Below are 27,437 nucleotides of genomic sequence, written 5' to 3' on the forward strand. Positions count from 1 at the left end.
TTCTATTTAAGATACGTTAGAATCCAAAGGTTATTCGTCATGAAAGGATTAGCTCTTAATTATGTAGCACGAGACTGTATATTCATGCAATGTTTATATTTTTGGTAAATGAATTCCATTAATCTATTCACAATGGTATGCTCTTTCAGAGATTTCTGTAAGATTATTTTGGGCAATTTTTCGATTTAGAAGATATTATTAGAGATGTTAAGATTGTTTGGAGTAGAACAGATCTGCATAAGGAGCTAAGTGTAAGGAGGGAGGAGCAAGCAGTAAAATGAAAATGAAACCTTTTGAGTAGAATACTCTACAAGTGTTGGGATCTCTGTACCTGATGCTTATATAATGAATCCATGTGTAAACCAATAGATCTAATTTTTCTCTCAATACAGGCTAACCAGTTAGAAAGGTTGGATTCAGAAAGCATCTGATAAATGAGGCTAGAGGGATCTAGGCTGCAGTGAATTCGTAGCTAATATTTGAATGTTCTAAGCCATGCTATAGTTTCCAACCTACTCTGGTCGGTTTCAATGCGAAGAGCTGAATACGGAACACATCTCAACATTCCCATGATTTTATGCAAGATTTTGATTTAATACAATCAAGGGAATGATTAACTGCTGCAATCCATAGTGGGATTCCGTATACTAGTTGAGCACCTATTTTAACGTTAAAGACTTTCAAGGCTGCAGGAATATACTGATCACCCGTTATAGAAAATTGCCAAGGAACATGCATTAGCAATGGCTATTGCTGAGCTACGATGAATAGTCCAGAACATGTTATACTGGAACAGAATTCCTAGATATTTAAATTGTTTAAACAATTCCAGTTTGAACAGTTTAAACCAGGGGTCGGCAACCTTTAGCACCCAAAGAGCCGTGGGGGCGTGGCCCGGCCTCCCCAAGCCCCACCCCAACCCTTGCCTTCAGCCTGCAAGGGGGCCACTATGACAGCGGCTGCTAAAATACTCCAGCTAGGAACATATCTGACTTTTCAGACAGAGATTCTCAGCAGCAGGATCTACAACAGACAGTTTTGTAATTACAATACTTACCTAATGCAATAAGGAAACAGACCATCAATGCCAGAACGATACCAATGGATAACCAGCTAAAGACAGGCCCAAACAAAACAACACCAGAACACTACTGGTAATCACATAGAGCTCTCAACTCAGAACAGTTCAATGTGTTATAATCCATGCTGGACTATGGCCCCTTCCGCACATGCAGAAAAATGCACTTCAAATCCACTTTCACAACAGTTTGCAAGTGGATTTTGCTATTCTGCACAGTAAAATCCAACTGCAAAGTGCATTGAAAGTGGACTGAAAGTGAATTATTCTGCATGTGCGGAAGGGGCCAAAGATACTCTTCTCTTACAGAGGTTGGGAGGCAAACCTTTTCTTGCCTCCCAGCTTTAATTTTTCACCTGCAACAAACCCCTTCCTAACACGGATACAGATTTGGGGACCAGGACCTGCCACAAGCCCAGGTGCCAATTCTGTCCCCATATTAATTCTAAAAATAATTGCCAGGCCACTCCGGTCATATAGTCTCAGGCTCATTTTCCAGGCTAAAGCTTCCAATGTTGCATGCGCCATCATATGTCAGCAATGCCCTTCCATTCTCTATACTGGACAAAAAGGTCAGTCCCTACGCAAAAAATGGACATTTATTTTTTAATATCCAAACCCACAACACTCAAACACTAGAGGGGGGACATTTTCGTCTTCCAAGAGTTGCAGTCCTCAGAGAAGCTTCAAGGGGAGATTACAATGTGAGAATGTACTGGAGTACCTTCATAAATTCAGAACAATGAGCCCTCAGGGCTGAATAGGGACACAGGATTCTTATCTAGAGAAGCTAATTTCCTGGCCCCATGCATTCCCCTTCTGCTGCAATAAATCTGATTACAATAAACACTGTACCTATGTATCGTGAGCTCCTTCTTTGCAACACCTCTCCCATGTTCTAATTGGTATATATGAGGCCTCAGATCTCCATTCCAACTCGTATCTGATGAAGAGACCTTTGGCCCTCAAAAGCTTATCCCACAAATCTTGTTGGCCCCTAAGATGCTACTGGACTTGAATCTAGCTGCAGAGGAACACAGCTATCTTCTGAAACTAAAGTACTCCAGTGGGTCTGATGAGTTATCTCCAAGTTGTGACAAAACATCCTGCACCATTCTTCCAATTATTACTTTAATGCTCCCCCAAAGGATCTGTTATTTATACCACAGTTCAGAGAATCGATGGCGTAGTGAACTACTAAAACATGGAATGCTTGAATTCTTCCATGACAACTTCTAGCCAGAACCAATGCTGTGACTGTCAAATTGAAATCAGAAGTAAATTGTCCTTGTGAAGATATTAACACTACCTGCTTATAACACTTTAAATTCCTCTAAGAGTTTCACAGGCATTCATGACATTCTTACAACAACCTTGGAAAGCGGGTCAACAGGTACTTATAGCCTTTGATATCTACATGTAAACAGTGAAGCAGGGGAAGTCTTAACCTCGTGGCGGGCAAGGCAGAGTTGCCCAGGGCTGCAACTACCCATGGTCCTACTCCCCTGACGCAAGGGGAAAGTGCAGGACCCTACCAATATTCAGGGCCACCAGATCTGAGGCTTGGCCAGTGCAGTGCGCCCCCTCCTGGAGCCCCCTTGGAAGCCCTTGCTTGGTTGCAGGATACCCATGGTGGCAGGGGATGCAGTGATTCCAGGCCCCTATCCTGGATGTTTGCCCAGGGCCCCAAACTCACTAAGGAAACAAATTGGGGGGGGGGGAGGACAGGGCAGAAGAACATCTTGCCAAATTGCAGAGAGTAACACGTTCACAGCTGCTCTTCAAAACTGTAAAGACGACAATACATGCTGCTAGGTTATATCTTCATCAGCAGAGGGCATTCATTCCACTTGGCGCATAAGGGCAGAGAGCTTTTGCTTGTTCAACCTATCTAGGTGCCTGAATAGTCACTGCGTGTTTGGCTGAGACTCAAGAGCAGGGGTCTTCAAACTATGGCCCTCCAGATGTTCATAGACTATAATTCCCATGAGCCCTACCACTTGGCCATGCTGGCAAAGGCTGATGGGAATTGTAGTTCATGAACATCTGGAGGGCCATAGTTTGAGGACCCCTGCTCAAGAGAAAGGATGCCTTCCAGGCCCTCATCCCACCCCACTATTGTTCTAGGTGTGGGGTGACAACTGGACTGCACAACTCTCTCCATCCCTGAAACAACTGCTGAGCTCCCCAGCATAGGGGCAGGCATGGCAGTGTTTGCTAGGTTACACTTGCAGCAGCGAAACACTAAGATGACATCGCTGCTGGGCAGGTGCTACTTTTCTCAAAGAGACATATATATTTATTTAGAAACTTTTACATTCTACCTTTTACCTCCTGAGTCCTCAAAGAGATAAAGGGGAACAACATCACCCAAGGAAAAGGGACAACAGATTGTGGGAAGAAGGGCAATCGGGTGGGGGAGAGGGGACGGGAGAGTCGTATAATGAGAGGGGGGGGAGTGTGAGCAGGGAGAACTGTCAAACGAATGGGGACAAGAGGATGCAAAGAGGGGGAGGGTGCAAAGGGGGGGGAGAGTCACAAGAGGGTGCAAAGGGGGCCTGAGGACAAGTTCCTCCACTGGTTTCAAGTGTGTTACACTGGTTGGAAACTCGAAGCACCTGGACACCCTACGGCAAAACAGGTGTGGCCGCCACTACCTTTTACTTCTTACACGAAGCTTGCTTCCTTTCTCTGTCCACAATACTTGCTATTTTATTATGTACTTCAATTTCTCATCATTTCTCAAATGCCACAAGCCCAATTATAATAAACGGACATCATGTATTTACTGGGGTTGTAATTTTCTTAAGAGCTCCTTACTTGCACTGAATTGACTGTGCAGAGATATGTATTTTTAGTGACAGATCTGGTTCACTGTACCAACTATCAGGAACCCCTGACTCAGACAGTGACAATTTATATTAAGAGGAGACGAAATTCAAATGCCAGTTACACACAGCAGTTATTATCTAGCAGCTGATGCACCGCCCCTCTGAGATAAGCCTTTTCCGACCATAAAAACCAGCCTGACTCAGAAGTTCCAACGAACCTCCGCTCCTGGTAATTCTTGCAGCTGTCACGAGAAACCCAACGGCTCAAATATTCCAGCTTGGAATTACCCTATGAGTGGTACTGAGAAATTTAGTACAGTTTTAAGCCATTAGGCAGTTTTATGCGAGCAAATAGATGTAACTTTTTAAAAACCATTTTTCCTTTGCTTTTCAAATAATCATATACAAGCCTTTATTGGCATACATTTTTAACAATATTACAGTACAATGATAGTATAAACAATATATGAACAGAGTACAATCTCCTTGCCCTTCCCCCCTCACAACAAACACCCTGTGAGGTAGGTGGGGCTGAGAGCGCTCCGAGAAGCTGTGACTAGCCCAAGGTGACCCAGCTGGCATGTGTGGGAGTGTACAGGCTAATCTGAATTCCCCAGATAAGCCTCCACAGCTCAGGCGGCAGAGCTGGGAATCAAACCCGGTTCCTCCAGATTAGATACACGAGCTCTTAACCTTCCTACGCATGCTGCTTTTAAGGAAGCTTAACAACTCCAGATGGAAAACTCTCTGGTGTCCTTTTGCAGCTGTGCTATAGAGAGAGTGTCCTAACCTCACCGTGCATCTGTGTATGGTTCTCCAGTTGCACCAGGTAGGCTTGAATAGGAAGGCGCATCCCAAAGGGTGATCAATACACACAAAGCGGATTATCACGGCTGCCCTCTCCTCCTCCTTGGAAAGAAATCTATAATGCCCGAAGTCTAAATAAAGCCCAAAATATTCTAAGGGGACTCCGTCTGCATCCAGCACACTCTCTTTTAAACTGCTACCTGCATCTGGCAGACGATACAGGGACCACTCCAGAACTAGGACAAAGAGGCCTAGAGACAGCTTCTACTCTAAAGCTGTGGCTATGCTAAACTCCGCTGCTTCATATTGATGTATTTGGGGCTATGTAGGGATGGGTGGAGGATGATGATGTATGAGTCTGAAATTGCATGAGTCTGAAATTGTATGAGTCTGAAATTGTGTGCATCGAGGAATGCTGCTGTAAATTTCGTTGTGCGTGCACAATGACAATAAAATGCTTATGCTTATGCTTATGCTTATGTTGCTCCAAGATGAAAGCCAGCATGGTGTAGGGCAGTGGTGGCGAACCTTTGGCACTGCAGATGTTATGGACTACAATTCCCATCAGCCCCTGCCAGCATGGCTGATGGGAATTGTAGTCCATAACATCTGGAGTGCCAAAGGTTCGCCACCACGGGTGTAGGGGTTAAAAGGGGCAGATTAGGATCTGGGAAACCCAGGTTCCAATCCAGACGGCGCCAAGAAAACTTGCTAGGTGACCTTGGGCCTGTCACACACTCTCAACCTCAACTCTGGCAAGGAGGTGCACAAGAGGCCTCCAAAGAATACCAGCAGCATGATTCAGAGGCAAGCAATGGCAGACCACCTTTGAACATCTCTTGCCTTGAAAACCCTGTGGCAGCAAAACAAATCTTTAACACAAAAGTCCCTCACAAGCTTGCAATTTCTAGACCCATTTTCCTGTGCCATTTCCCCCCAGATAAACACAACCATGAGACTGTCAGGGAGACCTTGTCAGACAACTTTTCACGGTTTCTTCACCACAGGAAGACCACCCGTGAGCGTTTCAGGTAAATTAGTATCCATATTGCGGAATTCAAGGGAGGTCAGAAAATAAGAATTTTTTTTTTACAAAACCCTCGTTATAAAGTTAATCTGGGGAAGGGGAGTACCCGTGCAGACCACCATCTCTCCATAGCAGCAATCTGTTCATAACTAAAGATATATTTTTATTAAATCTTTGGAAATAATTTGAAACGTTTCCCAAGAGAACTTATGTGCAACCCTCTCCGGCGGATAATATTTGGCTCTTATCCCCAAAAGCACCACATGTCGAACTGAGACGCTGGAAACTTTTCTTAGGTCTTACCCAACAAGTACCCACAGACAAACATTTTCTGTATGCATAAAGGGAAATACCCACATAATTAATATGTGAAACAGCTTTGACTGTGGTGGGAATAAATTGCTACAGACTAAATAAAAACCCCATTAACCTTGAATTCCTGAAGTACAAATGAAAGGCTCTCTCCAGAAGAACCTTTATATACTGGACAGTTCAATGAATTATCCCATCACATTCCGTACTGCTCCAAAGTAAAAACTTCACGACATTTATGCCTGCAGTCACTGGCTTATATACAATTAACACTGTACATTAAATAATCACATATAATAATAAAAGCAATGAAGGGTCCTGGAATCAATAACAATAACATAATTAAGAGACACCCCCCCGCCCATATTTTTCACCATCAAGTCACAGCTGACTTATGGTAACCCTTGGTGGGGTTTTCAAGGCAAGAACAATTCAGAGGTGTATGTCATTGCCTCCCTCTGCGTCATGACCCTGGAATTCCTTGGAGGTCTCCTATTCAAATGCTTGCGCAGGCCGACATCGCTTAGCTTCTGAAATCTGATGAGACACACAAAACCAAAACCTGAGAAAACAATTAAATGCCGTTGGGGTTTTTAATTTGCTTTTCATACACTTGCTGCCTCACTGCCTTTGCCTCCAAGTTTCAAAAGGCACATGGTGAAACAGAGGGGGAAAACTCATCAGGGATTTCTGAGTGGAGACTTTTTTCTTTGATGTTTCTGTGTCCCTTGGTTACCTGCTCAGGATTCCTACCCGTGAGGTGCCCAGCTAATTCTGCAACGGGTTCTTGTGATCAATTCTTGAATAAATTCCACTGAATGTTAGGATGTATCCAACTGCCCCGGTGCAACAAAGGGCAAGCAATTCCATGCTTTGAACAGATCTGCAAGGGGATGCATGCTGTTTCATCAGTAATTGAAATTATTTAGAATGAAAGCAGCTGCGACAATCTGGACCTGGGAGCACAAATCACTGCACAGGCATAAAGCTACTTGGCACAATGCTGCATTTGAGGCAAATTTTGCCAGGGAACATATCAGCAACCCCATCAGGACCACATCTTACTTATAATCAAGGAGTTCGAGCAATGTTGATCTAAATGCCATGAAATTTTCTCACATTCTACCATTCCTTCAAAGCATTAGATATGCCACATTTCAGAAAGAGGCACCCACTTCAGAGGCAAGTACAAAAACATGTGTGCACTGAATAGGCCTCCCTCATTGGTCAAAGGCTGCTCTGAAGCAAACTGGAGAGCTTTCCAGTTCAAGCCAAGGTGTTCGCTGCAAAACACCATGACTGCATTTCTTTACATCACCAATATAACAATTCAAAAACCAACAAAAAAACTTAATAAAACCATTCTTTGAGTAGTAGTTTCCCCCGAGTCCCTCCCATTTGTTTTAAGTAAGCAATAAAACATGGGGTTCATCCATTCCCCTTCACCTTTTAAACTAATGTAGACCTCTAGATTCAACTGAGATTCTTCTTCACTTGCACCAGGGTTACATCAAGACAGAAAAGGTAGGGGGTCCTGTAGCCACAGGATAACAATTATGGCTCTGAGAACACCAAGTGATCTGGAACCAACTGCATTTCTTGTTTGTGGAATGAAACTGCCTGTCGTTGGAGTACCAAATAACAACAGAATAATAAGATTGTTCTGTTCAAAGGCAGGAAATAATTCAGGACAAGTTCTGCTCATCAGGCGTTTCTTCATCCTTCACAGCTGAATGTCATGTCACAAAACTACTGGAAACTCATGGCCAAAGCCTCAAAGACTTTGCCAGAATCTCTGCTACAAGCTCTCCGCAGAGCAAAGAAGATTACCGGTAGATCTTAGGGAAGATTACAACCTGCCTGGTTAACTTGAATATCAGTCTCAGATACCCAACGGATGCTACCTGGAGTGTCACCAAGCTGGAAGAAGCAGTACTTTCCACATTTGGCTAGCAGGACTTCTGACACTCTCTTTCAACGTTACAAGCAGCAGCATCGCTAACTGGAAGTTGAACGACTGTAACCTTGTTTCATGGCACAGCAAAGTTCTCAGAGGACACAGCTAATATCAGGTTTGATTAGATTGTTTTCAACAAGGGGGCTAAACAATGATGACCTCAGTAACAGCTGCACACATACGTATCCATGTATTTGCAGTTCAGTATGCAGTTCAGTATGCTGCATACTGAACTTCAAATGTTTTTAGATGTTTTAATCAATGTATTGGGTTTTATTGCATTGTGAACCACCTAGAGCCCTTTGTGGATTAGGTGGTCTACAAAATCTAGTTAGTTAGTTAGTTAGTTAGTTAGTTAGTTAGTTAGTTAGTTAGTTAGTTAGTTAGTTAGTTAGTTAGTTAGTTAGTTAGTTAGTTAGTAAAATGTATGTAGAGGCAATATGTATATTTGCTGCCTTCACCCTGCTCCTGAGAATATGCAGCCACAAGCTTCTCTTTGGAAGGAAGCTCCAAAGTAGAGAAAGATGGACACAGTGCGTATCACTCTTCCCTCTGTGATAACCTCTGAAGATGCCAGCTACACATGCAGACAAAATGTTAGGAACAAGATCTACCAGACCACGGGCCACACAGCCCAGAATGCTCACAACAACCAGTTGAGTCCAGCCATGAAAGCCTTCGACAATACATACCCTGTTTCCCCGAAAATAAGACATCCTCTGAAAATAGGACGTAGTAGAGGTTTTGCTGAAGTGATAAAAAAGCATCCCCTGAAAGTAAGACGTAGCAAAGTTTTTGTTTAGAAGTATGCCTGTTGAACAGAACACCAGAGCATGCAGCTGTGGAGCGGAAAAATAAGACATCCCCTGAAAATAAGACATAGTGCATCTAACGGAGCAAAAATTAATATAAGACACTGTCTTATTTTCGGGGAAACACGGTAGGGAATGATGGCTTAGGAATGGCAGGCCAATCACAGAAAACAGGCAAGGTTTCCCTTTTCATTGGATCAATGATCAATGTCTGCGAGGGCAACTTTCAGCTATCCTGCATGTGACTCTCAATCGCCTTTTGCCTACAGAAAGCAATAAAACCTGCCTTAAAAACATTCCAAATAAACAGAAGAAACAACAGTAGAAAGCAGCCATCTCACAGGATAACGAAGCTAATACCATTCTATTCACACCTGGTGATACAAAATCTTATTTTTAGAAATGCATGCTTGCAGTCTATGCTTTTCAAGTATGCAGTGATTAGTTGGTGTTTGTTGTTTTAAATCTTTTCAGGGAGTGTATCAAATTACATTATGGGCAGATTCCAGTACTGGCATACAAACCCAACACAAGCTTGGGAAAAAATCTTTTTAAATGCTGAGCACCTAGGTTTTTTTTTTTTAAAAAAAAAACCATGTAGATCCCAGACTTGTATGTGAAAGGAAAAAGCAGTGGCCCCAAATCCAGTTGCTAAGTGACCTTCATCTCTGCCCCGTAAGGCTCCCTTCCCAGTCCTGGTTGTTAACAAAGAGGGAGAGATCTTTCACTGCCCCTAGCAATACCCCTGAACACATCACCCAGCCCTTTCTCAGTGTAGGCATGCTAGGAAGACACTGGAAGAAGAAGAAGAAGAGTTTGGATTTATATCCCCCCTTTCTCTCCTGCAGGAGACTCAAAGGGGCTGACAATCTCCTTGCCCTTCCCCCCTCACAACAAACACCCTGTGAGGTAGGTGGGGCTGAGAGAGCTCCGAGAAGCTGTGACTAGCCCAAGGTGACCCAGCTGGCGTGTGTGGGAGTGCACAGGCTAATCTGAATTCCCCATATAAGCCTCCACAGCTCAGGCGGCAGAGCTGGGAATCAAACCCGGTTCCTCCGGATTAGATACATGAGCTCTTAACCTCCTACGCCACAGGAAACACTGTGAGCATTTCAGTTCTTCCTACCTTTTGCCAATGCCAGGTATCGTACATGTGTTTGCTTGTTGACTGCAACAGTTATTTTACAGATGTTTCCAGCCACTGTAAGTCAAACAGGGGGAAAAAATCCACAAAACGTCACACTCGAGGGGGAGTAGGCACTGGAAACCAGCAAAAAGCTGTAGAATACAGGGAGTATAAAATGGACACCCTCCTCAAAAAAGCCTTTTGGCCACAGAAAATGTTCAGCTGTGTACAGTGATGGAAACCTTGAAATTCTTCCTTTGCCAAAGTGTCCTTGACTCTTTCAATGATTGTTCCTTCACAGGAAAGACCACATCTGTTAAAGGCAAGGCTAGATCTATTTTTACAAGCAAGTCAGAATACTGATTATTTTTATTTACTTACATTGCATATGTTTCGAAAAATTATGATAGCTGGGCTGTTAAGGTACTAAAGGAGAAAGCTTTTAAGTAACGCAACACCCCGCTTCAGTTAAGGCATTTCGGAACATTTTGCGAAGGGAGATAAAGCTCATTATTGTGTGGGTGTTGATAGGACTCAATTCGGATGTCTCATTTTCCAATCACTAGTCCATGGTCTGGGAATCAGATACTTGTTGTCAACTGATATACTCTCTGCTCAAGCATGAATTCTACTCTCCCTTACATAGTATGTTAAGAATATTTTTTTACTGTAACTAATAATCAAATCAAATGTTATTTATGGTTCAAGACCAATCATTAGGATATACATAAAACACATCCATTACATTTTTGAATGTTTGATCACAGATTTATATTTAATACATCTAATTCAGGAGTCTGCAACCTGCGGCTCTCCAGATGTTCATGGACTACAAATCCCATCAGCCCATGCCAGCATGGCCAATTGTAGTCCATGAACATTTGGAGAGCCGCAGGTTGCAGACCCCTGATCTAATTTAACTTAAAAGCAATACGATAATTTAATTTTAAAGCACTGAACATTTTTCTCAGTTCTGTTCCCTTAAATTATGGCAAAATTTGTAAACTATTAGGCAGAACTTAGCCACCAACTTAGCAATTTGAGATCTGTCAATTGAAAATTCAATAATTCCCGCTGACTCAGAGAAACCAGAGCCCTCATCCAACAGGACACGGAGAATTTTAGATCGAGCCTCACAATAGCAAGTTATATTTTAAACAAAAATCAAGCAAGTTATATTTTAAACAAAAATCTGGGGGGAAAACTCAAGCTTCCAGAAAATGACACTGGTACCCAAGAATTCAAAATATTTTTCCTTCCCTTTAGTCTTCCATCTCAGGCAAGAACACTCTTGTACCAATCAGCACTCACTACATACAACCAAACAGAAGTGTTGATAAATACTTAAGACGTAGTTAGAGTGTATTTCCTGAGCTGCAATTCTCATCACAACAGAAAATGTCTTTTAAAACAAATGTCTTAAATGCAGATGTTTGCAACTCTCTAAGTACTGGACATACTTTCCATTTTCCACCTATCTTAGCCTAGCGGTGGGGAAGAGATTGATCCCCAAGTACCTAAAGTTCAAAAACACTATAACAAAGACACCATATCAGATCTTTTGGCTAGTGATACCAAAGCACACTTAAGTGCAGAATTTCTTATGTGCTTCCAATCCCTCTTCTGAGGAAAGCAGATGATATTGTGTGTGTGTGTGTGTGTGTGTGTATATATATATATATATATATATATATATATATATTATGGCTCTATATATATATAGAGAGAGAGAGTTTGTTAAATGCAACTTAATGAAAATGAATAAAAATATTTCTGCCAAGGTTATTTTTGGGGGGGGGGGGAAGGGGGTCCCCAACACAACTAGCCGTTTTGTAAAATCCATGATACTGAACTGAGTGCTCAAATAGCAGTAGATAGCAGTAGCTTTGCTTAAATTCACACATGGATTAGCATAAGTAAATTCAAATGAAGAACCAAACTAAAATCATAGAAGGGAAAGTTTGGGACTCTTTAGTTTGGAGAGGAGGCGGCTGAGGGGGGATATGATTGAAGTCTACAAAATTATGCATGGGGTAGAAAATGTTGACAGAGAGACATTTTTCTCTCTTTCTCACAATACTAGAACCAGGGGGCATTCATTGAAAATGCTGGGGGGAAGAATTAGGACTAATAAAAGGAAACACTTCTTCACGCAACGTGTGATTGGTGTTTGGAATATGCTGCCACAGGAGGTGGTGATGGCCACTAACCTGGATAGCTTTAAAATGGGCTTGGACAGATTTATGGAGGAGAAGTCGATTTATGGCTACCAATCTTGATCCTCTTTGATCTGAGATTGCAAATGCCTTAACAGACCAGGTGATCAGGAGCAACAGCCGCAGAAGGCCATTGCGTTCACATCCTACATGTGAGCTCCCAAAGGCACCTGGTGGGCCACTGCGAGTAGCAGAGAGCTGGACTAGATGGACTTTGGTCTGATCCAGCTGGCTTGTTCTTATGTTCTTATGTTCTTACTTCCCAAACCTTAAACCTTTGATCAGAGTTACAGTGGAACTTCCCCACAGAGGGAGTTCCACAGCCACGGTTCCACTGCTGAGAAAGAGTTCTCCTCTACCCCCATCCCCTCCTCTGGGAACTATGGGACACTCAGAAAGTTCCCTAAGGAAGATGAAAGTGAAAGTCAATCCATATGGAGGAAACAGCCACTGACGCTGATGTACTGACACTGATGTATTGACCTGAGACAACCATCGGGGAGCCAAACAAGGCTTTGAAAAACCAGTATTGTGTTTTCCATAAGCCAGATAGCATTCTGGAGTAGCCTTTGAAACAACCATATTTTCCAAACTCTTTTCAAAAGTGGCCCTCCACAGAATGAACTCCAGTAACCCAAATGAAAGAATGTGCAGTAAAGGTTCTGCTGTTCCTATTTCAACTGTTTTCATCCTGGAGCCCAAGAAGATTCCGAAGGTGACTTCAAACATATGAAGAGCAATGTCAAAAATTAAACTAAGAAAACTCAACACATTAGCACAACAGCCATGAAAAACAATTAACAGTAAACTCAACAGACTGAAAACTAATAAAACCACCATTATGCTGGGATTAAATGAATATCTCTCTTTACAAAGCTGCCTTTTCTCTTGTGTAACAGACCACAGAACTAGCCCTTGTTTGTCACCCATAAATTGACATCCATAACCCTTGTACGTCAAATGGATGTCATTAGAATTACAAGCATGACTGCAAGCTGATTCTACCAAGCTATTTCTAAATTGTAACTGGAATAAGTAGAGAAGGAGTTTAGATTTATACTCCTCCCTTTCTTTCCGGTAAGGAGGCTTATTAGCTCCTTTCCCTTCCTCTTCCTACAACAGACACCTTGTGAGGTAGATGGGGCTGAGAGAGTTCTGAAGAACTGTGACTAGCCCAAGGTCATCCAGAAGGAATGCAGGAGTGCAGAAACAAATCCAGTTCACCAGATATGACTCCGGGGCTCATGTGGCTTACAAGCTCCTTTCCCTTCCTCTCCCCACAATAGACAACTTGTGAGGTAGGTGGGGCTGAGAGAGTTCAGAGAAAACTGTGACTATCCCAAAGTCACCCAGCAGGCTTCATGTGGAGGAGTGGAGAATCAAACCCCAGTTCTCCAGATTAGAACTGTTCTTAACCACTACACCACACTGGCTCACATTAATCAAATCTCATATTCTTAGCTGCCAGAACCAGATTTCAAGTCAGCAGGCAAGTAGGGAATGTTTCCAGGACTGACTGTAACTTCTAATTGAAAGCAATGAAAATACAAAGAAATACAACATTTTTTTTAAATGCTATTGGTAAAAAAAGATATTTCAACACACAACAACCAAGCCACCTGCACGTGACAGAACAAAGACTAGCAATTATATGCAAAAGGATGTCTGATTAACTTTAGAACATGCTGGCGCGACTAAACTAATAGGCAAAATTTGGCTCAACTAGGTTCAATTTGAACACCATAAATACATCTCAGCTTGTAACAGGAACAAATCTGTTTAACTGCCTCCTCTGCCCATGTAAGTGGTCTCAGATTTAAGGCTTCAACCTAATACCACTTGCTTTCACTTAAAGAAGAGTATTTTTACCATCGTAAATAAGAATGAGACTTTGTTTGAACACATGAAATACTGGAGCAAAAACAAACCTCAGTTAGTGAAAATCCCCACTTCAGATGTCATCAGTTACAGGAGTTATACCGAAGACTTCTGCTTTCAACCTCAGCCTCCTGTGCAAGAATCACAATCGGTCCGGCTTCTGCCACTTAGAAACAATCTCAGAGCCATTGGGTGTAGCTTGGAGCACCTTCCTTATGAGGAGAGGCTGCAGCGTTTGGGACTCTCTAGTTTGGAGAGGAGACGGCTGAGGGGGGATATGATTGAAGTCTATAAAATTATGCATGGGGTAGAAAATGTTGACAGAGATAAATTTTTCTTTCTTTCTCACAATACTAGAACCAGAGGGCATACATTGAAAATGCGTGAGGGCGGAATTAGGAGACTAAATAAAAGGAAACATTTCTTTCACATAGCGCGTGTGATTGAATTGTTTGGAATATGCTGCCACAGGAGGTGGTGATGGCCACTAACCTGGATAGCTTTAAAAGGGGCTTGGATAGATTTATGGAGGAGAAGTCGATTTATGGCTACCAATCTTGATCCTCTTTGATTTGAGATTGCAAATGCCTTAACAGACCAGGTGCTCGGGAGCAACAGCCGCAGAAGGCCATTGCTTTCACCTCCTGCATGTGAGCTCCCAATGGCACCTGGTGGGCCACTGCGAGTAGCAGAGAGCTGGACTAGATGGACTCTGGTCTGATCCAGCTGGCTTGTTCTTATGTTCTTGATTTATCAAAAAAAACCCAAACAAATTAAAATGATCTGACAAATTCTACTGCTCAAACCATTTATGTTGCAATACTTCGCTCCACACTATGTTTCCCTTACAATAGCATCTTCACATCAGGTCAGTTAACCGTTCAATATAATATGCAGAGAAGTAATCAACAGTCCCGAGTTCTGAGGACTCACGGGGAAAGGAAAGTTCAACTTTTTGCTGCTCCCCTCTCTGTCAGCTCCATTATCTCCAGCTCCAGTTCCCATTGTCCTGTTTTATATGCCAATAAAGGCTTGTGTTGTTATAGCTCCAGTTCCCTCCCCACCACTGGCTCCATCTCATTTGCACTGGTTCAACTTGGCTCTCCCAGAAGACAAGAATCTCTGACTCCTCCGACTGTTGTCCAACTCCAAAACTGCCTCCTTTCGTAGCCAAAGCCAATGCTCCAGCACAGCTTGCCTTGCCATAACAAGCCAACATGATGCCTGAACTCCAGCAATGTATTTTTAGTGCCGTCCGTAGAGGAACGTGGGGAGGTTTCACCCACAAAATCAGAAGGTTTTTGGTTAAACATTCTTTTCTTGCAAACCTGGCCCAGCACCTGGATATTAAATATTGTGACCCCAAACAAACTGGGACTAATCCAGAAGGGCACACCATTTGCAGGTTGGCTGAGGTGTCTGACAATGAGCCGACTGGCTGGTCCTCTGTCATGGCTCCCCTGTATCCCCCCCCCCCCCCCCGCCCTTAAATAGGAAATTGAGATGTCTACACAACACGGGATCTTTTGATCACTTAACAAATCTCCCTAAAGAGGGGAAGACTGCACCTGCTCTTAACCACTACGCCACTGCTAGAGGCAGGAGACACAGGCTGCAAAGTGTTCTGCCGCCAAGGATTAGGAACTTCCAGGCAGGCTTGAGAACTTGTCATGTTAGATGACAGATAACTTGTTAGATAACTTGTCACAAAGGCATAGCGATGCCAGAATGTATAAACAAAAGCTAAGTTCTTGTGGCCAGCTAGGCAGGGTCAATGCTATTAATTGATTTCAACCTGATTTTTACATTGATTTCTAAATTTGTGCAATCATGGAAGGCAGATGGTATGCCTAAGTATTGGAGTGGGCAAGGGTTTTGTCTGTTGTTTGGGGAGAGGGTGAGGCAGTAAAGCATGTAAGTATCCACAGATGTGTTTCAACCAGTTGGACTGTTAAAATTATAAAGCAGTCTCTGAGGGGAAAAATAAATAATTAGTTTTTTATAGTCAGTAATGTATTCTTCTTCCTCTCCCCAGTCAGAGTACCTCATCCTCCCATTTGGCCAGTACAGATAGCCAGAGGCGTACCTGGGGTAAATGACGCCCGGAGACAAATTGTCTCCAGCATGCCCCCCAGGCTCTGCCCCCCTGCCCCGCCCCCAGGCTCTGCCCCACCCACCCCGGCTCCGCCCCCTCTGCCCTCGACCCCATCCATGTCACCATGGACATGGGCAAGGTCTAGGGTGTCCACCTCCCCCCCCAGACTCCCCCTACCGGCTGGGCTCCCAGCCAGCAGCCTGCAGTCTCTTCTGACCTCCCCTCCGGGCAGGCCAGAACAGACTGCAGTCCTGGCCTCGGAAACATTCTTTTATAATCACTGAGGCCAGGGGGTAGGACTTGGGGAGCAGGAAGGGGTGGGAGCCCAGCTGGCAAGGGGGGAAGGAAGGGAGTGGGGAGTCCAGAGCAGGGTTGAGGGCACTTGGAGACCCCATCTGAGGCATGCAAAAATGAGGAGACAGCAGGACTTCCTGGTCACATGGGGAGCTGATTTTGCGGGGGCCCCATGTGACCAGAAGAGTGGCGCCCGGGGACAAGGGATACCCCTTGTCCCTAGGCAGATACACCACTGCAGATAGCCCAACAACCACGAACTGCAGTGATATAACTTTAGCATTTTTATACCTCCCCTCCACCTAATTCAGGGCTCCCTGTGCAGCAAACCTTAGAGGATGGATGAAGGCGATGGCAAGCCACCTTGTAAACGTAGTCTTCCTAGTAAATCTTATGTGATGTCATCCTATGCATGAGTAATTATCTGGTTCTCTTGCACAAGGAACTACTTTTTACCTTTTCAGATGGAACAAGAGTGAAGTAATATGGCCCCCATACCTCTGCTGGTTCAGGGTGTTTAGGGGTGTCAGATGTTGGGGGGGGGGTGCAATTTCAGTGCTTGCCCTGAGCAAAGTTTTCTGTAGATATGCCCCTGACGACAGGCCACAGATGGCCTTCTCCTCGCCAAAGTAGTTGCCACAGATGTTGAGTTCTCTATGTAGCAGCCAGAACACACCTACCCTCTCCCCACCCTTCTTGCCTTTCAATACTCTTTGCTAAAACAGCTGAATAAATTGGTTTTCTTTTACTAGGCCGTGCTTTATTTGTGAAATACATACATGAGTTAAAAGTTGTTTTGACTTTGCAGCAGACCTCACACCAAGAGAGAGGTATGTGTTCATGTGTGTTGGGGGGGGGGCACTAGGGGTGTGGTCTGTAAGCCAAGGGGGCAACAGCCCCAAAAAGTTTGGAAATCACAGATTTTCAGATGGTCTACCTTTTCTTTTTTCCTCTTCCCTTCCCCCTTTTCCCCCAGCAGTGGCGTAGGAGGTTAAGAGCTCATGTATCTAATCTGGAGGAACCGGGTTTGATTCCCAGCTCTGCCGCCTGAGCTGTGGAGGCTTCTCTGGGGAATTCACATTAGCCTGTGCACTCCCACACACGCCAGCTGGGTGACCTTGGGCTAGTCACAGCTCTTCTGAGCTCTCTCAACCCCACCTGCCTCACAGGGTGTTTGTTGTGAGGGGGGAAGGGCAAGGAGATTGTCAGCCCCTTTGTGTCTCCTGCAGGAGAGAAAGGGGGGATATAAATCCAAACTCTTCTTCTTCTTTTTCCTCTGCCTTTTTTCCCCTCTAGGACTGACCCCTCTCTTTCGTATATGATAGTGCCATTGAATTATTAAGGGTTTAAATGGAATTATAAATTGTTTTATTGTGTTGCGTGCCCCCCTGAGCCGATTTGTCAGGAAAGACGTGGGGTAAAAACCAAATCGGCAAATAACTATGGTTCCCAGGATTCTTGTGCTGCAAATCAATCATGTTGCATGGGCTAAATGTGAGATTACGAAGCTCTGCTAAGACCCAATGTTTACATAGGTTCCAGGTTTGTACATGGTGTGCATGCCTTCTTTTGCTACCATTATGTGAATTATTCAATTACATTTTCTTGGAAAGCCCGTATCATTGTTTCCAGCCACCTCATGACTCAGGCATTCAAGCTCTTTTGCCCCCCGTGGAAAAGTAAATGCTTATGTTAGAACGAAGGAAATATTCTGACAAGCTCAATCATTAGAGAACATCTGTGCAAATCTGAGGATTCTGGGAGTTCCAGTATTCAAGCTGCACAATCACTGAGAAATGGTGTGTCTGCACCGTCTAATGTACATAGAAAGGCTTGTGTTAACATGAAGCAGAGAGTAAATTATGGCTGCTTCTACAATAAGCTCTTCAAGAATGTAATAAAGATTTCAGTGTGTGCATTCCTCACACAGGAATCCAGAACTTTTCATTTCAAGTCTGGTTTGCAAAAGAGATAACAGCTGAAAGCGACCAACTTGACCTTGGCAAACTTAATCACAACTTGACTTATGCTACATGCCAAAAAGCAGGTGAAAGAGAAGCAGTGTATAAAGCTCGTCTCTGCAGCAAGTTTACGTGCAGTGATAAAAAATGTTCCTTTTGGAAGCCTGCAATGTCACGATGATTGAACGGAGTCCTACTCTACTCACTGTCCCAGAACAGATCTAAATACAATTCCCAGATATATTTCTTCCCAAGGAGGTTGATTTATATCCCCCCCCCCCCCGCAAAAAAAGCTCAAAATAATAATAATAATAATAAAGAGACAGAATAAGTAGCGGTTTTGGCAAACACTTGACAAGAACCCACATGATAATGTGATTAGGTTTGCTGGGAAAGGGGGTAAGATGGATCTTTAGACAGGATTGTAAGGTATTCCAAATTTTGCTTTTGAGAAAAGAATGCAGCTGACAAGCTGGCCATTTAAAGGGTTACCATGATATAAATTCACCCATTTTTAAAGTTTTGCATAAGTTTAAAGTTTTGCATAAGGAAAAAAGGAACTGGTAACAATCAGAAAGCAGGGCTCTCCAGATGTTCATGCTGACAGGGGCTGATGGGAATTGTAGTCCATGAACATCTGGAGAGCCGCAGGTTGCAGACCCCATGCAAAACTTCTGGAGGAGCAGCAGTAGCGTAGGAGGTTAAGAGCTCATGTATCTAATCTGGAGGAACCGGGTTTGATTCCCAGCTCTGCCACCTGAGCTGTGGAGGCTTATCTGGGGAATTCAGATTAGCCTGTACACTCCCACATACGCCAGCTGGGTGACCTTGGGCTAGTCACAGCTTCTCGGAGCTCTCTCAGCCCCACCTACCTCACAGGGTGTTTGTTGTGAGGGGGGAAGGGCAAGGAGATTGTCAGCCCCTTTGAGTCTCCTGCAGGAGAGAAAGGGGGGATATAAATCCAAACTCTTCTTCTTCTTCTTTTTTCACGAGTTAACCATTGATGGGATTTTTTGCCATCAAGTCACATCTATGGTGACCCCTTGTGGGGCTTTCTAGGCAAGAGGCGTTTAGAGGAGGTTTGCCATTGCCTGCCTCTGCATCACGACTCTAGTATTCCTTGGAGGTCTCCCATCCAAATACTTGCCAGGTCTACTCTGCTCAGCTTCTGAGATCTGACAAGATCAGGCTATTAAGCACGTAAATACACACACACACCAAGAACAAACAGCACCAAAAACCAGGATGGAACATGTTCTGCACTTTATTGTTCACATGGCTAACACTATTGCAACCACTTCTTAAAACAGCCTCCGGAATAAATTATATGGAAGTCTCATTAGAAGTCTACGCTCAATTGCCCTCAATCCGTAGCACCGCAGATGTATACAAATTTATTCAAAGATTTCAAACACAAGATAGTATATTAAGTTATGCACGGGACTGTGTGTGTTGAGCTAAGAAAGTCTGCAAGACTCTACCAAGGATACAGCTGCCTCATAGAGCTGTGAGTACAAATGAAATAACTATTAATGAAATAGCTTTCCTGGACAAAGCAGAAAATAAAATATGATTAATAAAACCACGTGTTACTGAGTTCTCTGTGTACAAATTCTCTCCGCTCTCCAAAATAACTGGATTCCACTCTAGCCTATGCAGCTGGACAGAACTGATCCATTTGTATACATTTATTCTGTTTCGAAACTGCACACTCTAAATCAAGGAAATATTTAACATCAGGGTGCATGGTCTCAAAGACCAAGCCGCAGTAGTTGATGAAACAAAGAGCCACATCTTGTGAGTTAATACAAACTTGCAGTCCTGAAATATCATTTTTTTTCCTCTGAGCCAAAAGACTTCATAATGTTGTCACCTTTGGTTTCATATATGTTGATGAACACCACCTCCACCCATCTGCAGAGCAAAGGACAGTCTAAAATTACAACAGCGCTCAGGTAACCACTCTGAGCATGACAACAGTGACATTTCCTCTTGATTATGCAGCATGGAAAAGATGGAGATTAAAGAATCTATGCAGATATAAGACAGTCACAGGTCTTAATAAAACCACCTAACCCACATGATACAAATGTCACCTGACTGTTTTGCAAACAGTTTGAACCACAAAAACAGTGATTTTGGCAGCAAAATTAGGACTTCTTTCGTCAAGAAATGTGCCTACACCACCAGTACTACAGATGATGGGCACTGCTGTTTGAAACCAATCCAGCATTTTGAAAAAAGCAAAAGTATTTATAGTTTCATAAAAATGCTATATTTTTACAGACAGAAACGTAACCAACAAAAAACTTAATACTACCAGTACCAATGTGGTGCAGAGAAGCAGAATGCTGGGCTTAGAGCAGGCAGATCTAGGTTCAACTCCCCGCACAGCTGTGCTGACTTTGACCAAGTTGCCAACCCTGATCACATACAGCCTAATTACCTACATAACCTTACTGCAAGAATCAAATAGGATAAACATAATTCACTTCTTGGGCAGCATAGCCTGACTAACATTTATTGCTTTTGTGAACATTTATTGTTCTTGTTTTGCCTTTGATTTGGCTGCTGACCTTCTATCATAATAAAACTGATTTCATTCGATCGTCTGAATGCCTAGTGGGATTATGAGCCTCAAATTAGGGAGATATTAATTGATGCAATAATTATATTGATGCAATACTGCTGCCCACCAGTCACCCAACTGCCTGGAGAGTCAGCAGCTCACTGGAATAGTTGGAAGAAATGCAGAGAACACAGCTTATCTTAGGAGCAGTATTAGTGAGAACTAGTATGGCGAAGTGAATGAAATGATGGAGCTTAATGCATACAGATGAAGTTCTAATCTCTGCTAAAAAAAATCACTATTTACCTCACAGGGTTGTGAAACTTAAAATGCTGCTCTGGAGGTGAGACAGAAATCTAATAAGCTGATGTCTATTTAGCACTCTTCTTAAGCACTTACAGAGCTTCACAGACATTATCACAGTAATTGTTGCAGCAACCCTATGGGGCAGGTCACCATTAGTTCTGTAGTGCAGGAAGATGTCAGAGGGAAAGGCCTACCTAGAATTCCCTCTCCCCAGTTAGGTTATGGCTCAGCTGAGACGTTAACTAGCAACTTGTGAACTTAAAACACCAGCTTTTAAACTGTTACCTTTCATTAAACAGAGATAATGGTTCTAACATGCTGAAACAACACACACCCATTGGAAAATTAAAATGGTTGAACCAGTGGCATGCATTCCAAAGGCTCTTGAAGACTTAAACCAGCAAGGCAAAATATCAGATTCAAAGATCATGTTCTGTTTTATTTCCCCCCAGCAAGCACAAGATGTCCAGCATTATCACTTTCTTCTTTTTCTGTCCCTCCTCCACTTCCCCCCTTCCACTGTAAATGGAGGCAGTTATCACCTGTGACTGCTCGGAAGCACAAGAGGAGCAAAAATATTTATAATCACTTGGGCTTCTTTTGCCAGACAAGTGCTGCTGCAAGTACAGAGAAGTATAGCTCCCATTCCTTTTAAATTACAAAACCTGCCATCCTAAACATGCTTGAGTGTTTATCAGCTGAAACTCCTGGATACTGAACAAAGGATATACTGTCAGCAATGTTTAAGAGTTCCAAAAATGAACCAGAAAAACATTGGCACAGAAATCAGAGAGATATTTCATTAAAGGCCCTGAGTGTAAAGGCAAAAATATAAGCATTCTTTCAATTCCCCCTCCCCCCCAAACCTAAAAACCCTTAAAAACTCCAAAAAAGAGAGCAAAATATGAGAAATGGAAATGCCTGCAAACAGGAAAAACTAAAAACGGTGAGCTCAGGACACCTGCCAGCTTTGCACCCACAGCCAAATGGCAAGAGCACAAACCTGCACGCTGCAACTTACCATATGTTGGGGAAGGGGTTTCACAAGAAATAGCCCTGACCCAGAAACAAGGATGGATTCCCATCAAATGAGTCACCGCCACCTCTCCACCCCCCCACCCCCCGCAACAACCTCATGCTGAATAACTGCGCACAAAGTCTAAGGACAGCAATTCTTGGCGGGTACCAACTAAAGAACAGTCACGACAGAATCCTCCTCGCCTTGGCCGATGACGATTCCCCCACACACAAACACACACACACACGCACTAAAGCAAGGAAGCAGGAAATAATAAAAATCGTGTCTATCCAGAGCCCCGGCTTATTGTACTTACCTTTTCAGCACAAAAAAGAAAAACTGGGGGAGGCGTTGGGTATCTAGTAGCTCCGCACTCACTCCAGTCAAAGGGGAATTGCTGAAAGGCTACGTGGCATTCAGATACAGCGGCACCGGGGGAAGGGGGTGGGGAAGAGAGAGAAGGAAAGACATCACCTCCTCTAGCCCCTGAACCAATAATTAGCAAGAACCCTAATCGGAAAGACAGTCCCAATATTTCTCCGAGAGTTAACTCTTGCCCCAAAGGGACAGGGATAGCCGGATCAGTTCTGCTCCAAATGTCTTGCAAAAGACTCCCTGGTATGTAGGGAAGGGGGGTGGGGGGAGAGGAAGGGGTTTTTTTCACACTAGTTTAGTTGAGGTTTGACTGTGCAAGCCACTACAACAGGATCTGAGGTGCAAAGGAAGCCCTCCACCTCTGAAGGCCATCCCAACATGTAGCCCCGACCAGACCAGCACCCACCCACCCACCCCAAAGCCAGATAAAAGGTTCCGCTTCAGGCCCAAACAGCCCTTGCATCATTTGCACGGTCTTATCCACCACCTCAACCCGCAACAGCGGCCACTCAGGCATCTGCATCAAAACTTTGCCCCCCTCCACCCCATATACTTCAGGCACCCGACACAGCCTAGTTCTACCTGCACCCAATTTCCCCAGCCCCCTTCCTGCAAGCCCATTTCTTCGCCAGTTCCTAAGCCATCCCTTGCTTCTTTTAGCTTTACTATTCCCCTCATTCTCCCACTCACCTCCCATAGGGTTCTAGCTTCTTCCTTCGAGGTGTCTGTCCCCTTGACACCCGCACACATCCTGGTCTCCTAACCCCCACCAACCCTTTCTTCCCATCCTAATCTCTCCCCCCTGATACCCTCCCAGCCATTCTCTTAACCCCAACTATCTAGACCCCTTGACACTCAACCCGTCACTCTCAACTCTCCCTTAAACCTTTCCAGATTGCCACCTCCTTCCCATCCGCCAATCTTTTCCTAATCCTAAAAAGTTCAGCCTCCAGAAAGGTCAGTTGTGCAGGAGATGAGCATGGGGTAGAGGGGGTGGTGGTGGTCTGGGAAGAGCTAGGAGCGGGGGGGGGGGTTGGAAGGCAATGTTGGGGATGGGATGGAGGCAGATCAGGAGAGCGAGTGGTTTGGGTGAGAGGGATTACAAGGAGGACATGGTGGTCGAGGGGGTCAAATGGATGGGATTAGGAGTGGGTGGGGCTGGAAGGGGAGAGGATTGGGGGAAGAGGGGGGGGAGGCTGGGAGATTGGCCCCGCCCCCATTTACTGCTCCTCCCATCGCCCACCCCCCAGGATTTTCTCAACCCATTCCAGCACCCCCCCACCACCCACCTCAGGCCCTCTCCCACCTCAATACCCCCCAGCCCCACCCCACCCAGGCCTGGGAGACTTCCTTCCCTTCTGCAACAGGAGGGGGCCAGGGAGGGGTGCAGCCCCCAGCAAGGCCTCGGTACTCACCGCGCCAGGAGGGGTCGGAGGCGGGGAGGGGGACCCAGCCACTGCCTCAGGTTCGGCGCCGCGAAGCGTCGCAGCTCCCCCCGTCAGACGGCTCCGCCATGATGGAATGCGGGCTGCGCGCATGCGCCCTGCCGCCGCGGCGCTCGGCCGGGGAAGCCACAAGACTGGGCGGGGGCGGGGAGGCGCAGAGGGGGACGCGGCGAGGAAAAGAAGGGCGGCCGGGCTCGCCAAGCGACTGCGGTTTTGTAGCGGCGACTTGGAGGGACTGGGTGGGGGAGAAAGTCAGGGTAAAATTGACTCGGGAGGGAGGGATTTTTAGAGGTTCTCAAAAACCAGTTTCTCTGTTATACAGAGGGAAGCCCTGTTAAATTCAATGGGGTTTACTCCCGAGGAGAAACACTAAATGAATCCCACCACCACCAAGCGGTTGCTGTGGTCTGAGAAACGAGCTTTGAATACCCCCACCAGGAACTCCTATTTCAAGAACGGTACATCTGAACATGTGCAGAATGTCTAGAATTCGCTTTTGCAGGCAATTTGGCAAGTGTGTTGGCATCTCCGCATAAAAGATCTCAGACAGCAGCAGGTGCCACGAGTAAAGGTCCACCCTGCGACCTCGTAGAGTTGGTGCCAGCCAGATTATTTATTTTAGATTAGTTATATAGGACTTTATTGGCATCCAGTATAATAATTAAAAGGAAACACAACTGATTGGAGATAAGTTTTGTTTTCCAAGCATCAGACAATAGATTTCTGATAGTACGACAATCAAATACAGTAATCGGCAATGCTGGACTAGAAAGACCAATGGTCTGACTTGGTAGGAAGTATTACATTTCAACCTACCCCTCCTCCAAACAGCTGATCTTTCCAACCCCATTTATCCTCACAGTCACAACAAGCCTTCGGGTAGGTTAGGATAATACTCAGAGCAACCTAAGGCCACTCAGCATATTTTATGGTCCAGTGCGGATCTGAATCTGGGTTCTCCAGCCTTCATGCCTTTTCCCGTTAGCATCTTTTCCATCCCACTAATGGAATGTTTCTCCCATGCACATTTCTTTGCACGTCCCCCACCCTGTTTGGTTGTGAAAACGTTTCCAAGCACCTTGTGCCTGGTTGTTTCCGAAAGCACTTTTTACCGCATTGTTTTGTGGTGAAACATTTCTGCACAGACATGTTCGACACAATTTTCTTTCCTGGCGAAATGGTGGGCCGTTATCAGTGGTGGGATCCAAAAATTTTAGTAACAGGTTCCCATGGTGGTGGGATTCAAACTGTGGCGTAGCGCCAATGGGGCTGGGCGGGGCACGATGGGGGCGTGGCCGGGCATTCCAGGGGGCGGGGCATTCCTGGGTGGGGTTGTGGCAAGGACGCAGCCGCTGCGCTGGTCCTTGAGCGGGAAACGAATGCACGCAGGCGCAGGCTGCCACGCACACCTGTGCACCTCCTGCTAGACTGCTTCAAGTTCTGCGCGCTACTGCTGAGAGGAGGGGCATAACTAAGGTCAAAATCAGGTGGCAAAATCACCCATTAGTAACCCCCTCTCGGCACACACAAATAATTAGTAACCTACTCTCGGGAACCTGTGAGAAACTGCTGGATCCCACCTCTGACCGTTATTCATGCCCCCTGTGTGGTTTCCCAACCTACCTTTGAGGGCTTGCTCTGCCATTTTTTTCAGTTCCCTCCCCCTTAGCCTTTACCCCTCTCCTCTCGATTTTTACTATTCTGTGAGGCTTTTTAAAACAGTTTTTTCCAGATAATTGAATCAGGACATCCATGTAAAAAAGCAAAACATAAAATAAAATGATGCCAACCAAGAAACAACGTCCCGAGAAGGGGAGTGCGGACAGACTTTGAGGTAAACGATGAGATCGAAAACACTTTCGATATGGGTAAGTGCAGTGAGCAGAGAAGGCGCGCGCTCAGAGGTGGGATCCAGCAGGTTCTCACAGGTTCCCGAGAGTAGGTTACTAATTATTTGTGCGTGCTGAGAGGGGGTTACTAATGGGTGATTTTGCCACGTGATTTTTGCCTTAGTTACGCCCCTCCTCTCAGCAGTAGCGCGCAGAACTTGAAGCAGTCTAGCAGGAGGTGCACCGGCGTGCGTTTCCTGCCCAATGACCAGTGCAGCGGCTGCGTCCTTGCCACAGCCCTGCCCAGGAATGCCCTGCCCCCGGAATGCCCGGCCACGCCCCCGCCGTGCCCCACCCAGGCCCCATTGGTGCTACACCACAGTTTGAATCCCACCACCATGGGAACCTGTTACTAAAATTTTTGGATCCCACCACTGCGCGCGCTGGCTTTGTTTGTGCAGCAAAAGTTGTACTAGATGGCTTTTTCACAAAATGTAATTCTTCTTCCATCCAGCTTTTCCCCAAGTGTCACTTAATAGATACTTAGAAGTTGTCCTGTCTATGGTTTCATAGAAACACAAGTTGACTTATTTTCTAGTTTCTGTTTTCTAGTACTTATTTATGTGCATTCTGGGAGACTCTGCGTAGAAATGGTCAACTAGTACATGAATGAATGTTCCTCCCTTGTTTATAGGATTGCCGTAACTCTCGGTTGGGAAATTCCGGGAGTCTTGAGCCCCTTCCGCATACGGAGAATAATGCACTTTCAATCCACTTTCAGTGCACTTTGCAGCTGGCTTTTACTGTGTGGAATAGAAAAATCCACTTGCAAACAATTGTGAAAGTGGATTGAACGTGCATTATTCTGTATGAGGGCAGAGTTTAGAGAAGGAGGTGGTTCAGCAATCTTTAATGTAGCTGTTTTATCCAGGGCAGTGGCGTACGGGGCCTAAATGGCGCTCGGGGGCATGACTGCCTTCCTGCACGCTCCCCCCCCCCCAGCTCCCCGCGCCCCACTTACAGGAGCCGGCAGGGAGGGCTTGGAAGGGGCAGGCCAGTTCCTGGGCTCCTGGGCCTGAAGAGGGCAGAAGCCAGCCTGCCGTGAGGGCAGGGTGCTGTGATAGGTGGCACAGTGGCAGCAGTGGCGTAGGAGGTTGAGAGCTCATGTATCTAATCTGAAGGAACCGGGTTTGATTCCCCGCTCTGCCGCCTGAGCTGTGGAGGCTTCTCTGGGGAATTCAGATTAGCCTGTACTCTCCCACACATGCCAGCTGGGTGACTTTGGGCTAATCACAGCTTCTCGGAGCTCTCTCAGCCCCACCTACCTCACAGGGTGTTTGTTGTGAGGGGGGAAGGGCAAGGAGCTTGTAAGCCCCTTTGAGTCTCCTGCAGGAGAGAAAGGGGGGATATAAATCCAAACTACTACTACTCCTCCACAGGCGGGCACCACAGGTGCCCACGGCCGAGCTCCATCCCCCTGCAGGCCGGGAGGGGGGGCGGG

At 45.1% G+C, this 27,437-nt stretch overlaps 1 protein-coding gene across 2 annotated transcripts in view; it reads right to left on the bottom strand.

Moving 5' to 3' along the window:
- Nucleotides 1-24,198, bottom strand: part of LOC125442674 (fibronectin type-III domain-containing protein 3A-like) — a 91,955-nt gene extending 67,757 nt beyond the window's left edge. Inside the window, exons 1-2 of one of the 2 annotated variants that reach the window (XM_048514247.1) lie at nt 24,078-24,192; nt 22,604-22,692 (exon numbers count right to left, since the gene is read on the bottom strand). The gene's annotated coding sequence lies outside the window, so the exon portion shown is untranslated. Of the gene's footprint in view, nt 1-22,603; nt 22,693-24,077 lie in introns of both variants that reach the window. The other variant, XM_048514248.1, reaches the window with a different exon arrangement.
- Nucleotides 24,199-27,437: the final 3,239 nt, after the last annotated feature.

The sequence above is a fragment of the Sphaerodactylus townsendi genome, linkage group LG13 (genome assembly GCF_021028975.2).
Source record: "Sphaerodactylus townsendi isolate TG3544 linkage group LG13, MPM_Stown_v2.3, whole genome shotgun sequence".
Taxonomy (NCBI): Eukaryota; Metazoa; Chordata; class Lepidosauria; order Squamata; family Sphaerodactylidae; genus Sphaerodactylus; species Sphaerodactylus townsendi.